We start from the raw sequence: 12351 nt of genomic DNA on the forward strand, positions 1-12351 counted from the left end.
GGCCGCAAGCTTCAGAATCTTGAAGGCTACATCCTTAGGCTACAGTGCACTTAGAACCCATTGAATATTTACTGCATGTTCTAATAACTTTGTCTGTTAGCTGGGGTGTTACTGAGGAAGTGTGTGTGTGTATGTGTGTGTGTGTATACTTGTGTGTAATGTGCTTGAGAGGTGTGGTTAGTGTGTAGTGTATTGTATGTTGTGTGTAGTGGTTAGTGTTCTCCTTTTCTTCCTCACCATTTTGAAAACTGCAGCTGGAAAGCTTGAGCCACCATCTCACACACACACACATACACACACACACACACACACACACACACACGCACACAGCATTTGGAGAGGGTAGTGTTGGCCTAAATAATGTTAGTTCATAAAACTCTTGGATAATTTGTGATTCTAAACTGAAGTGGCCAATCAGAGATGAGAGTTGAATACAATGTGAGATGTTTTCCAAATTCCTGCTGAAATCCCAAATAGCTAAAATTAGCTCACTTATTGGAGACATGTGTGGAATGGGCAGACTGTGTGTGTGTGTGTGTGTGTGTGTGTGTTGGGGGGGGGGGGTCTTCATGAATCAAAACAGTGGAAAAAAAAACAGTTTATCTTTTCTCTGATAATACGACCATGTGACGGGGCTAGTGTTAGCCGTTTATTTGTTCTCACAGATCTGTGTATATGCTAACACACACACACGCTTAGGCTCAGCCTGATGGTCTGACACACAGTCGGGTTGGACGAGCTACAGAAACATATCCTGAATATCTGCAACAAACATTTATATAACAAGCACACACACACACACAACTCAGAAAGAAACAATGGACACACTTCATGTTTGTATGGAAAGCAAACATTAACACCATCCCACGTACACACACACACACACGCACAGGGTTTCACACTCGGACGCGCTCACTCTCACTTGCACCAACACACCCATCTGTGCTGACTCTGTGTGTGTGTGCGTGTGTGTGTGTGTTGGTCTTTTAGTGCTAAAGAGACTGTGGTTTGAGCACCAGGTGTTTCTGATTAAGGCCACTATCAAAAGAGAGGGGGAGAAGAAAGAAGAAGTGAACTGCATGAACAAGGGAAAGAGAGAGGGAGGGATGGAGGGAGGGAATTTAAGAAGTAGAACACTTAAACCCCAACTTACCCATGATACGCTAAAGAATAGCTTGTGTCTTCTCGTATCTCTCTCTTTTATTAGAAAGTTGGTGGGTTACAGGAACTATGTCTGGCGTTTGTCACTCCATGATCCCACAGACCCATGTGTGTGTGTGTGTGTGTGTGTGTGTGTGTGTGTGTGTCCACAAGGATAGGAATATCTGTTTTGACCTTGATCTGGCTGGTCCTCATGGGGAAAACTGTTTTTTAATAAAAAAAAAACTAAAAGAGCCAAAAGATTTCCTTTCATAATAATTAATAATGAATAATAATGAATAACTCTGTGTGTGTGTGTCTGTGTGTGTGTGTGTGTGTGTGTGTGTGTGTCGCGAGTTGTGTAGAGCAGCCTGCTTATTTGATAAGAACTCGTCCGTCCTGAAGAAAAATAAACAGGCCGGCGTGCAGGAAGAGCTGCTGCTACTGGAGCACAACACAATATTTACACTACAATACACACTCTTCTCTCTGCCACTTACACACACACACACTCACACACACACACAGAGTAAAGGAGGAGAAACTGATGCTTTGTTCTATTTGCTTTCAATGGACATTAAACAAATCTATCATACTTGAGTTGTGACACTTCGGCAGCTGAAGCTGAACTTTTGCACTGTGGAAATATCTATGTGAGAGCATTGTGACTGTTTGTAGAGATTAGGAATGCACTGTTAATTCCTTCTATGATTTACTGTGGATACAACAAAATGTTGTCACTGTTCCATTCAGGAGGAGGTTCCCTCATTAGGCAGCATTTTATGGACAATATTGTTCAATATTGTTGCAACAACATTGCTGACAAAAATGTTCTTAGAATGAAGCATAAAAGCATTTTTGGACAAATTTCAAGCAACATTACTAGAAACCTAAAAAAAAAATCCATAATTTTGTTCTCCAAACAAGAGATTATTGAATAATTAAGTGAAAAAAATGGGGGACAGAACTATCGTCCTGATCAGTGAATTGGTTTTCAAATGTAACTTTTAAATTAATCTTATTTTTGCTGCCGTAAAAAAACAACACTGAGTAAATATGTTGTCATGTTTGTAAAAAAAAATAATAATAATACAGTGTCCCAGTCATTATCTGATTTCATTAGTTATTCCAATAATAAAATAAACAGCCATTCACGATCATTTTAGCTATCAGATCTAAAAAAATTTAAAAAAAAAAAAAGCCTGATAGATGCCTAGATTTTAGTCTGATTAACTGCTGTTAATGCAGTTAATGCAATCTTCATTTAATCTTCAATCTTCATTGATATCATTTATTTTTCTAAATTATGAGACCTGACATTTTGATCAGATTACTGAAGTGCATGTAAACGTCTGAATTTTGGCAAAAAATCAAAAAAAATTTTGCACTTGTCAGATTATTTTACATGTGTAAACGAGCAAGACCGTTACACTTTGGACTGGATTCTGCTTCACTTTACAGTACAAGTGTTTCTGTAGATATGTAAGAGGTAGAGAGAGAGAGAGAGAGAGAGAGAGAGAGAGGAAGAAAGGGTAACATAGTGGGTTGTGTTTGTTTATTTGTGATAATGTGCTTGTGTCGGTCCATCTGGAACCCTGCCTTTGACTCTGAGTGACAGATAGAGATCAGAGACTCTCTTATCAGCGCTGCAGCTCGGGGATTGGCCTGGCTTTTCCATTCTGGGAAAGTTGTGACGAGATGCCATTAAGATGGCATGTTACTGTTGGCATACCAAGTCTTTACCAGCATACAGCATAAGATATATGGCCTAGTTATAGGTCTGTAACTAAAGCACAGTGTATAGAATATCAAAGTATCAAAAAGAAACGCACATTTACATTAAGCAAGAATAACCACAAGTGAGCCTGTATTGAAGCTAGTCCAACTCTAGCCTAACCTAACCTTAACTCAGTCCCAGTCCTAACCTCAGGCTTAGATGCTCTGTTCATATCTTTTGTACATATTTCTGGCAACAAGCTTCAGGATCTTGCAAGGTTGTAATCTGATTGACTCTCTGCACTTCTGTTGACTGGTTCTTGTTCAGAAAAACTTGCTGTAGCACAGTGCTGAGAAGTTTATTTTGCTGTTACACATTACTGATAAGTTTTTTTTACTGTTACACAGTGCTGAAAGGTTATGTAGCTTTTAAGAGTTCGCTGTTCTGTTATGTAGACGTTTGTTGTCCTGTTATGCTTTAAAGTTTTTCACAGTGCTCAAAAGTTTGTTTTCTTGTTACACAGTCCTCAAAAGTTTGTTTTCCTGCTCAAAAGTTTATTTTCCCGATGCACAGAAATGTGTGCACACAGAACTGTGGCTAGTCAAGATTCTGAAGGGGTTAGCTAAGTGTACATAAAATATCAGATATTCCCTGAGCCGTAGGCGGAGCGTCTGAGAGCGAGACTAGCCCAACCCTAACTTTAACCACAATAATTATAATTGAGTTATATGAGTAACCACGAGTAAGACAGGTCATCAATCATTTCAACAGGTAAAAGCACAGGAAAAGAGAGCTTTTCTGGACAGACATAAACGTACACACACACACTTATAATGCTGAATGGTGAATGCTGTTTGCGTAATTTCCTCAACTCCTATGCTTATGCATAATTAACTCATTTGTCACAAACAGTTACCCAATCAAAACACAAGTATTTCCAGGCCTGTAGATGCATGTGGTCCATGCTGGTAGATTGAGTGTTTTGTCAAGAAGGTAATTTTCCTTGCGTGTGAGCTATTACTCCCAGGTTGTGTCTCTGTGAGAAGTCATTTTGCGAGAGTGTTATTTGTAGAGGGTGAGATCACGCTCCATTGCTGATGGCGAGAATAAAGAAGTATTGAGGAGAAAGGGAGCCTAGGCCAAGAGCATAGGTGTATACACACACACACACTTGTACATGCACATGCACACACACACACACACACACATCCTGATGCACAAATGTGCTCTTACACACAGAGGTGCATTTACTCCTATGAATGCACACACAGGCAGTGGACAAGGAGCTTAGTGGAGAGGCAGAGGACCATGGGGACTATCGTTTTCCTCGTTAATTATGACCGTCTGGCAAGGCCCAGAGTGCAGGAAGTATGAAGAGGGGGGAGGAATGGGGAAAAATAGAGAGAAAGAGACACAGGGAGGGAGTAGGACTGTAAAAAATAGAGACAGGAATCAAGACAGAGAGCTGAGTGTAGGAGGAGAGAGTTAGTGCGGATGATAAAACCAGGTGTGCAGATGGAACAGGACTTAGGAGCATGTCAAATCCCTGACATATTTCATTTCTTACCTTCTAAGAGCCAATACCTTCTAATGTCCACCCTAAATCCTCCAGACTGAAGCCTCCCTTCACCCTCCACCCTACAAACCAGACGGCCATACATCATGCAGAGAGACTGCACAGGTCACCCTTTCACCCAAACTCATGGAAAGATTGCTGTTTTCCTTTTATAACCATGGGAACATTATCTTTCTCCTATCCATGCACACATTACATTTTCCTGTTCTATCCATGCAAGCATTGCTATTTTCTGATTACATCCATACAGAAGTTTCATTTTGGATATATCCATGAAAATACTTAAAAACCCAAGTTAAAATATATCCACTGAAAATCACTAAACATGACCTATTCCTGAATATATTTAAATTAATTCTTATTTTCTTAATTCTTATTTCTTAAATTCTTATTTTTTAATATATACCCATTTAATGTTCAATTAAATCCATGAAAACAGTTTTACTATTATATCAATGCTAATTTAACTTTTTGCCTGTTATAGCTGCATACATCATTTTTCTGTTAAATATGTTAAACATTAGTTGTTTTTTTTGCATTATATCTTTTATATTCAAAAAATTTTTTTCTATATTTATGAACATTATCTTTTTTAAAATTACTTTCATTAAATGATTTCCCATGCACATATGACTGTTTTCTTCTTGTACAGTTTTGCTGATGTATATGCGAGCCATGGGTTTGTTTAAAAACATATTACCAGAAGTCTCAGAAGATCCATTATGTTAAAGTGCAAGTCACGGAAAAATCTTCAAACCCACTGTTTACAAGATAACATATAAAAGAAAAATGCAATATCGTCTGGTTAACTATAACATGGCACACCAAGTGACGTTAATACGTTTTGGCGGGCGATTGCGATTGGAAACACTACCTTCCCATGAAAACCAAGAGGCATCGTTAACCTGGGCTAAGCTCGGGCCAGGCCGGGTCAGAGTCGCTCTGAACCAGGGATTTCAGAGGCTCCAGGATCAATTACTGAGTCAGACGCATCTGGAGCGAGTTACACACGCCGACCCAATCCAACCCTGCCACGGCTACACCTCCCCGCTCCTGACGACACAATCACACAACAATAAAAGCATATTTTACACACACACACATTTCTCTCTGCTGTGCTGAAAAATAATAACATCAATAATACTGCAGGAAATGAAGTGTCCCGGAGTCTAAGGCGCAGGATCACAGGACTTTTATGTGTACATAACAGCATGATACTGGGGTTTGCAAAAAATCTGGAGACGTCAAAGTGAGATTTGTGTGTTATTGGGTTAGGAATGGGCTTTATGCTGCTTGTTTATGCAGTCTTCATAAACTTTTTGAATGTGGCAAATCAGTCATTTTAAGAAATTGGGATATTTTATGGGTATTTTTTTTTATCTTGTTTTGGCACTTTGGATATGTATTGATGCTTCTGTTAGTTATTATATTTCTGTTGTATGACCACAATAAAAGGATGCGACAGTATGAACAAATCACAGCATGATATGTATAATACAGTAACTGTGCAAAAGAATATCATCACAATATCACATTGTCAGACTTCCATTTAGTCACATTTAATGATGTGGAACTGTCTCGAAACAAGTTATCGTATACGTTAGCATTTACGTTATAGCTGGTATAAACAGTCGCTTCCTCACCAGCCTCTCTTTTTTCTCACTCTTGAAGGTAAAAAGACCAAAAAAATGCAGCTTTTCATTAAGCACAATCTCATCTGTCCTGAAGACTTTCCAGTGATGGAAAATCTAGTGACTGTTACAAAGCTCTGCCACAGGAGATTCCTTCCATGTTAAATAAAGGTCTCCTTACAGAAAACATCACTGTTTCAATGATCACACATTTGTCTTTGTTAAAAAACATGGTTTAACCAGTTCATTATTATTCTTTGATTGATTGTGTGGGGCGTCCACCATACAGGTCCCTGTTACTATAGAAAATTAATCAACACTTTCTGAGAATCGAGAATTCAACAGCGCTGTGTTATAATGGTGGTTAATAAAATTGTACCTACCCTAGAAAACTAGGGTAAACTGTTAGCCCATATAAATCAAAAATGGCTCATGAGGCCCTGAGACTGCAGACTTGTGCTGATGACCTCATACATGATTGGTGTTTTTTGATTGGCTGGCATTGGTTTGTTGATCCTGGGGTTTCTTCAAAGATGTTGTCCTCAGGGCAGTGTCGAATTGGTAAAATCAGGACATGTAGGTAGTGACGCAACTGCAACATGTTTTCTCCACTTCATATTTTCCAGGTCACAGACGAGGTGGTGTGTCATATAGCTATTCATTTTTTGTCAGGAGGGAGGGAAAATTTTAGTTTTGCAGTGACAAGCTGGCTTTCGCTAAATCGCTGGTTTCCACCATTAATTCATCCGTCTCAGCTGCTGTCGACCTTAATGTGGAGTTTGATTGGTGAAACGATGAGTCATGTAAAGTGTGAGCCCACAGAGATGTAAGCATGTGACAGGTAATAAAGTGAATTTCCCAACCTAAAAGCTCCACATAAACATCCTGTCTAGTCAAAATAGGAAAATTACGAAAAAATGCTGCTTTTCATCATGGTGGAAGAAAGGACAAACAGAGGGTGGTGGGAAACTATTCTTCTAAATCCAACTTATTTGTAGTTATTACAGATTAATATATAGACCACTAGTTGCATAATACTCATTTGTAGAAATGTTAGAAAATTATCCAAGTAGCTTAGACTTGTGACCAAACTACCAGACATTAGTGGAAAATGAAATGAACGTGTGAAGGCAGCATGAGACAGCGAGTGTGAACCATTCCCTGCTTTATCACAGTGAGGAAGTGACACAGCTGCTTGGGTCACCAGGAGACACTACGCACAGGGGTCGTTGTCATGGCGCTAGTGTCAAATAAAGAGGTTAAGCTTGCTGCAGAGACTCAGTGGTCTCTATATTTCTCCTAAAATCAGACCTCTAAACACACATACCCTCTCTAAACTCAAACATAATGTGGACAACACATTCGAATGACACCACACAACATACTACACATACTACACAAATATGCGCCCCTCCTTACACACACACACATAAAACTAAATAAAACTCTGCAATGAAAGGTTCACAGCCTGAGGGTTTGTGATTTTACCCACATTTTCATTCCATCTTCACACTTTTGCAACCTGATGATCTGCATAACAATCTGCTGGGAACTTAAATGATGCTGTGAGGGTGAAGGGGGACACTGCTGAGAGAGAGCAGTGCATGCTGGGAATGCTGCATGCTGGGCCAGAGGCATTCTGGGAGGCTGTTCCCCCTGCAGGCCCGGCCTCTGGAGCAGCAGCATGGTTAATGGCCCTTTCATGGCTCGGCCACAAAGCCTTTTGTCCGCGCCTAATTCACTCAATGGTGCGTGGAGGAGAGGGGGAAGGGGCATGGTGAAAGCTCTCTTGCGCTATTCCTCTCTCTCTCTCTCTCTCTCTCTTTCTATCTTTCTCTCTTTCCTTAGATTGGAGGAGCATGAAAACTATTTTGACAGGTATCACAGTGCTTATGATTGATCTAGAAACTTTATGTATACATTACAGCATTTTCTCACAAATATAGTGTAGAATTCATGTATAGTAACCACCTTTTGTTGTATAATATTTTTTTTTCTGAAAAAACTTTTACATGCTCAGGAGATCATAAAATATTAAAGAATTTTCTCACTGCATTTATTCATTTATGTTTTTATTCATTAATGACTCACTAATGGAATCCACCTGATATCCCCGTCTCTCTTCTTTCATGTTTATTCATTTGATAGATGCTTTCAATCTGATTCAATCATATATCTGAGATTCCAGTTGCTCATGAAATCGAAATTGGTATTTCTGAGCTTTTTAAACATAACTTTTCATTATAGTCACCTATATGCCAACATATACTGAAAAAATACTCATATTTTGTTTCTTACATATTTTAACATTTTGTCACTTCCTTAAATATTTTTGCATCCCAATTAAATCCTTATGCCCTGAGTCATGACAAAATTTTGTCACTTATCAGTCGATCTTCCTGCTTGAGGTGTATCTTAACCGCTATTGTCTGTAGTGGAAATAAGTCAAGCTCCCTCAGAATCCCATCCAAAAGGAAATACATCAACATGTTGACATCACATTAAGACACTCAAGCCACTTTAAGGGACATTTTAAATCCAACAGTGTTAGGCTTTCTGTTATGGGATTTAGAAGTCAGAACCTTCCAGACATTAAACATTTGCAGAATAAAGGCTAATTTGTGAATGTTGTGCATGGACAGAAGCAAACAACTTGAAATATGTGGCTAATGGCTAACAGTGAGTGCGGTATAGTGGGTAGCGCTGCCTCATCATAGCTACGATCCTGAGCTCTGGTTACAGTCTGTGTGCGTTTCTCATCTTTTCCTTGTGTCCATGTGGGTTTCCTCTGGGTTCTATAGTTTCCTCCCAAAAACCCAGCAGTAGGTTGCTACTTTACATTGCCCTTACATGTGAATGTGTGTACATGGCGTCCAGCCAGAGTCTATTCCCACCTCATGTCCAGTGTTCCGGGTATAGACTCCGGCTCCATCAAAAACATGTTATACATGCAAATTATCCAAATTGTCATTTCTTCCTGTAGTGTCTAGCCTTAAAGTAACAGTATGCAAACTTTTGCACTCCACTCTACGCTCTACGCACACTAACGGCTCAGGTTAGGTTCAGGTTGCATCGGGTTGCACCTGAATCCCCACTAAACCACATGAAAACAAGCCACACCAAGAGTTTATTAATAGAGACTGTGTTGTGGAGTTCTTCATGTGAGAACAGCACAGTAATTACACGTAGTGCGTATGTCATCTGCAACTTCTCATTAAATCTAACCCTTAAATAAACCTTGTTAAACTGCTGTACAGTGCACACAGGACCTGCCGTTTATTACTCATGATAATGATGATGATGATGATGATGATGTACTACAATTATAATCAAGGAGTCAGAAGGTCTAAGAGCTAAACGTTGCAGCTCTAATCATGCACAGTAACATTCTGTATGGTGCAAAAGTGCAAAACAGACAGCAAATCAGAAAACGCAACAACCAAATGAAAAATACAACAATAAATCAAAAACATGTCAACTTTAACTTAAAATGGAAAGGAGGGGGTCGTTATGACGATCACAAGGACAAAGAATCAGACTTTTTCAGTCTGTTCAAGTGTAATGCATGAATGCTCTTGATAAAATGAAATCAGCACAAAGAAACACATCAGTAGACTCGTCTAGGCTCATATTTCCTCTGAAATGTTTAAACTTCTCCAGCTCTCTGTTTTTGCGGTCTCTCAGACTTCAGCCAATCAGCAACAAGCAACTGATGTGTTTCTGAATTTGCTGTTGTGTTTTTGGATTTGTTGTAACGTGTTCTGAGTTGCTGCTATGTTTTTGTTTTGTTAATGCGTTTGCACTTTGCCACTGTAATCTCGTGTGAAATTAAAAAAAAAAATGCTTATTCAGGTAAATTGTACAGATGTTCACTCTATTCACAGTCAGGTGGCTATGAATTCGTATCATGTCATCCTGCTTTACTGTATATACATTTACTGGCTGCATACAATCCACACTTTGTCTTCACATAATCATGCTATTTAATTTCAATGCAATTTTGAAAAAAAAAAAAATTAATACAAGCACAACTTAGTCCAAAATAGACTTTTCCAAATACAGCTTACTAATTCTTAACTGTCTAGCAATTTTGCTGTCTCGTCATGACAGAGCACCTAATCAGACTGCATCAATTACTCTGTGTGTGTGTGTGTGTGTGTTCTAGTTGTTGCTGTGTCGAGTGCAGCTGTGTACACATGGGCCAAGAGCCTAAGAAGCTAATGAACATGGAAGTCTAATCCATCCTCTCCAGCAATATCGGCTCTTGTGCCAAGCAAACCAGCAAGGAAAACATGGTGGCTCTGACATGGCATGCGAGGATCAAATGCGGCCAACCACGCACAGCGCCACACAACACACTCACACAGAAACTCTCGGCTGAGTTGAAGTGAACACTTTCTTCAGGTGAGGTTTGGGAAGTCTTTCTGTGATCTCTACCAGAATGACTGACAAAGAAGTAGTGATTGAACATCAGAGAAACCAAACTGTGGTGCTGTGGTGTGCGCTTCAGTGTTTAATCTCACCTAGATTCTGTAGATTTGTACCTAAGAGCTGCTGCTGTAATCATAGAGACTGTCCTGTTCCTCATCCCAGGGCTCACAATCTGCTCATACTGAACATCCTGGAAACAGTCTGCACTCTTCTACACCTGTATATAGGAATGATTTATAATCACATTATCCGGAGTCACCCAGAAGAGGACAGGTTCCATTCTGAATCTGGTTCCTCTCAAGATTTCTTCCTCATGTTGTCTCAGGGAGGTTTTTTCTTCACCAGTGTAATCTCTGGCTTGTTTGTTAGAGACCTAAATCTATATCCAGAGTTCTGTGACAATGATGATGTTTACATGCACATAAAATTCCATTTAAGGTCTGTATTCAGGTTGCAGCCATATTCTGAATACGATGTTTATATGTGTACAGGCATTGGAATATTGCTGTATACATGGTTGTTGTAAGTATGCCTAAGTTGCCATTCCTAAATACCTAGCCTACAGCTAAGTATCTGTTAGCACCCACAATTCCTTGCAGACTGAGCATGCGGATATATCTCCTTTCAGTGGATGTTCTGAATAAGGTGTTTACAGGCAACGAATTACTGATTAAAACAGGTATATTCCATCAGAATATTGTCTTAATCTGAATTGGGTAATCAGATTGTGGAGTTTACATGACTCAATACTAATTAGAATATTGCCAAATTCTGATTAATACCAGAATATTGATGTGCATGTCAACCTAGCCATTGTCTACTATTAAAAGTAGCACAGTAGTAATAAAATTTCATTGAACTGAAATTGTGTTCAGAGTACAGTTTGATTTCTCTCATTGAACCCACCTTCAATCTGATTCAATCTGTTTGACCAAACCGCTGACCAATGGAAAGTCTAATTTACATTTCATGCCTGATATTGTGCCCTACTCCCTGTTTCCTATAAAGGAAATCTGAGTATATAATATAATCTTCAGTATATCGTTTGGATATTAACCCTAAACTGTACTGAGTGTGCACAATTTTGTGCATTTGGCTTTCAGACAAGAGCAAAAGTCCCTGACAGTGTTCTCTGTGGTGGATATAGTGAGGTTTCTGCTGGTTCTACAAGTCACAGGCCAAATGTAACATAAAACATCATCTTGACTGGCAACATTCCCACTTTTAGTCACACTTAGGCCAACTTGGAACATTTCTGGAAATGTTATAGCTGTGACTGAAATGGTGTCCTACTCCTGTTCCCTATAAAATTTCTATGATACATCATCTGGATATGAACCCTAAGTAGTGTATTGTGGGATGACCCAGAAAATGGCAAAATGTCTTAAATGGTGCAGTATGTAGTAGTGAATTTTCAAACACACATCTGCTGATTGGGCTTACAACGAGTAACAGGACGAATTAGTCATAAAAGGGTCGTGGAGGATCCTGAGTCTATCCCGGGAACACTGGGCTCAAGCTGGGGACACAGCCTCAGGGACGCCAGTCTGTTGTACGGCAACACAACACACACACACACACATTTACACCTAGGAGCAACATAACCAATTCACCTACTGGCACAGTGAGAGGAAACCAGAGAACCCTGAGGAAGCCTGGATGGACACAGTAACTCTAGCTCTGGATCAAACTGGGGACCCTGGAGCTGTGAGGCAGCGACGTGTGTCCCTGTGGGTTTCTTCCAGGTTCTCCGGTTTCCTCCCACCTCCCAAAAACACGCAGGTATACGGATTTCCCCTGTGCACACCCGAACGGGTGTACTTCCCGGGACAGGATCTGGATTCACAGCTAAAGGG

The sequence above is a fragment of the Pangasianodon hypophthalmus genome, chromosome 22 (assembly GCF_027358585.1).
Source record: "Pangasianodon hypophthalmus isolate fPanHyp1 chromosome 22, fPanHyp1.pri, whole genome shotgun sequence".
NCBI lineage: Eukaryota > Metazoa > Chordata > Actinopteri > Siluriformes > Pangasiidae > Pangasianodon > Pangasianodon hypophthalmus.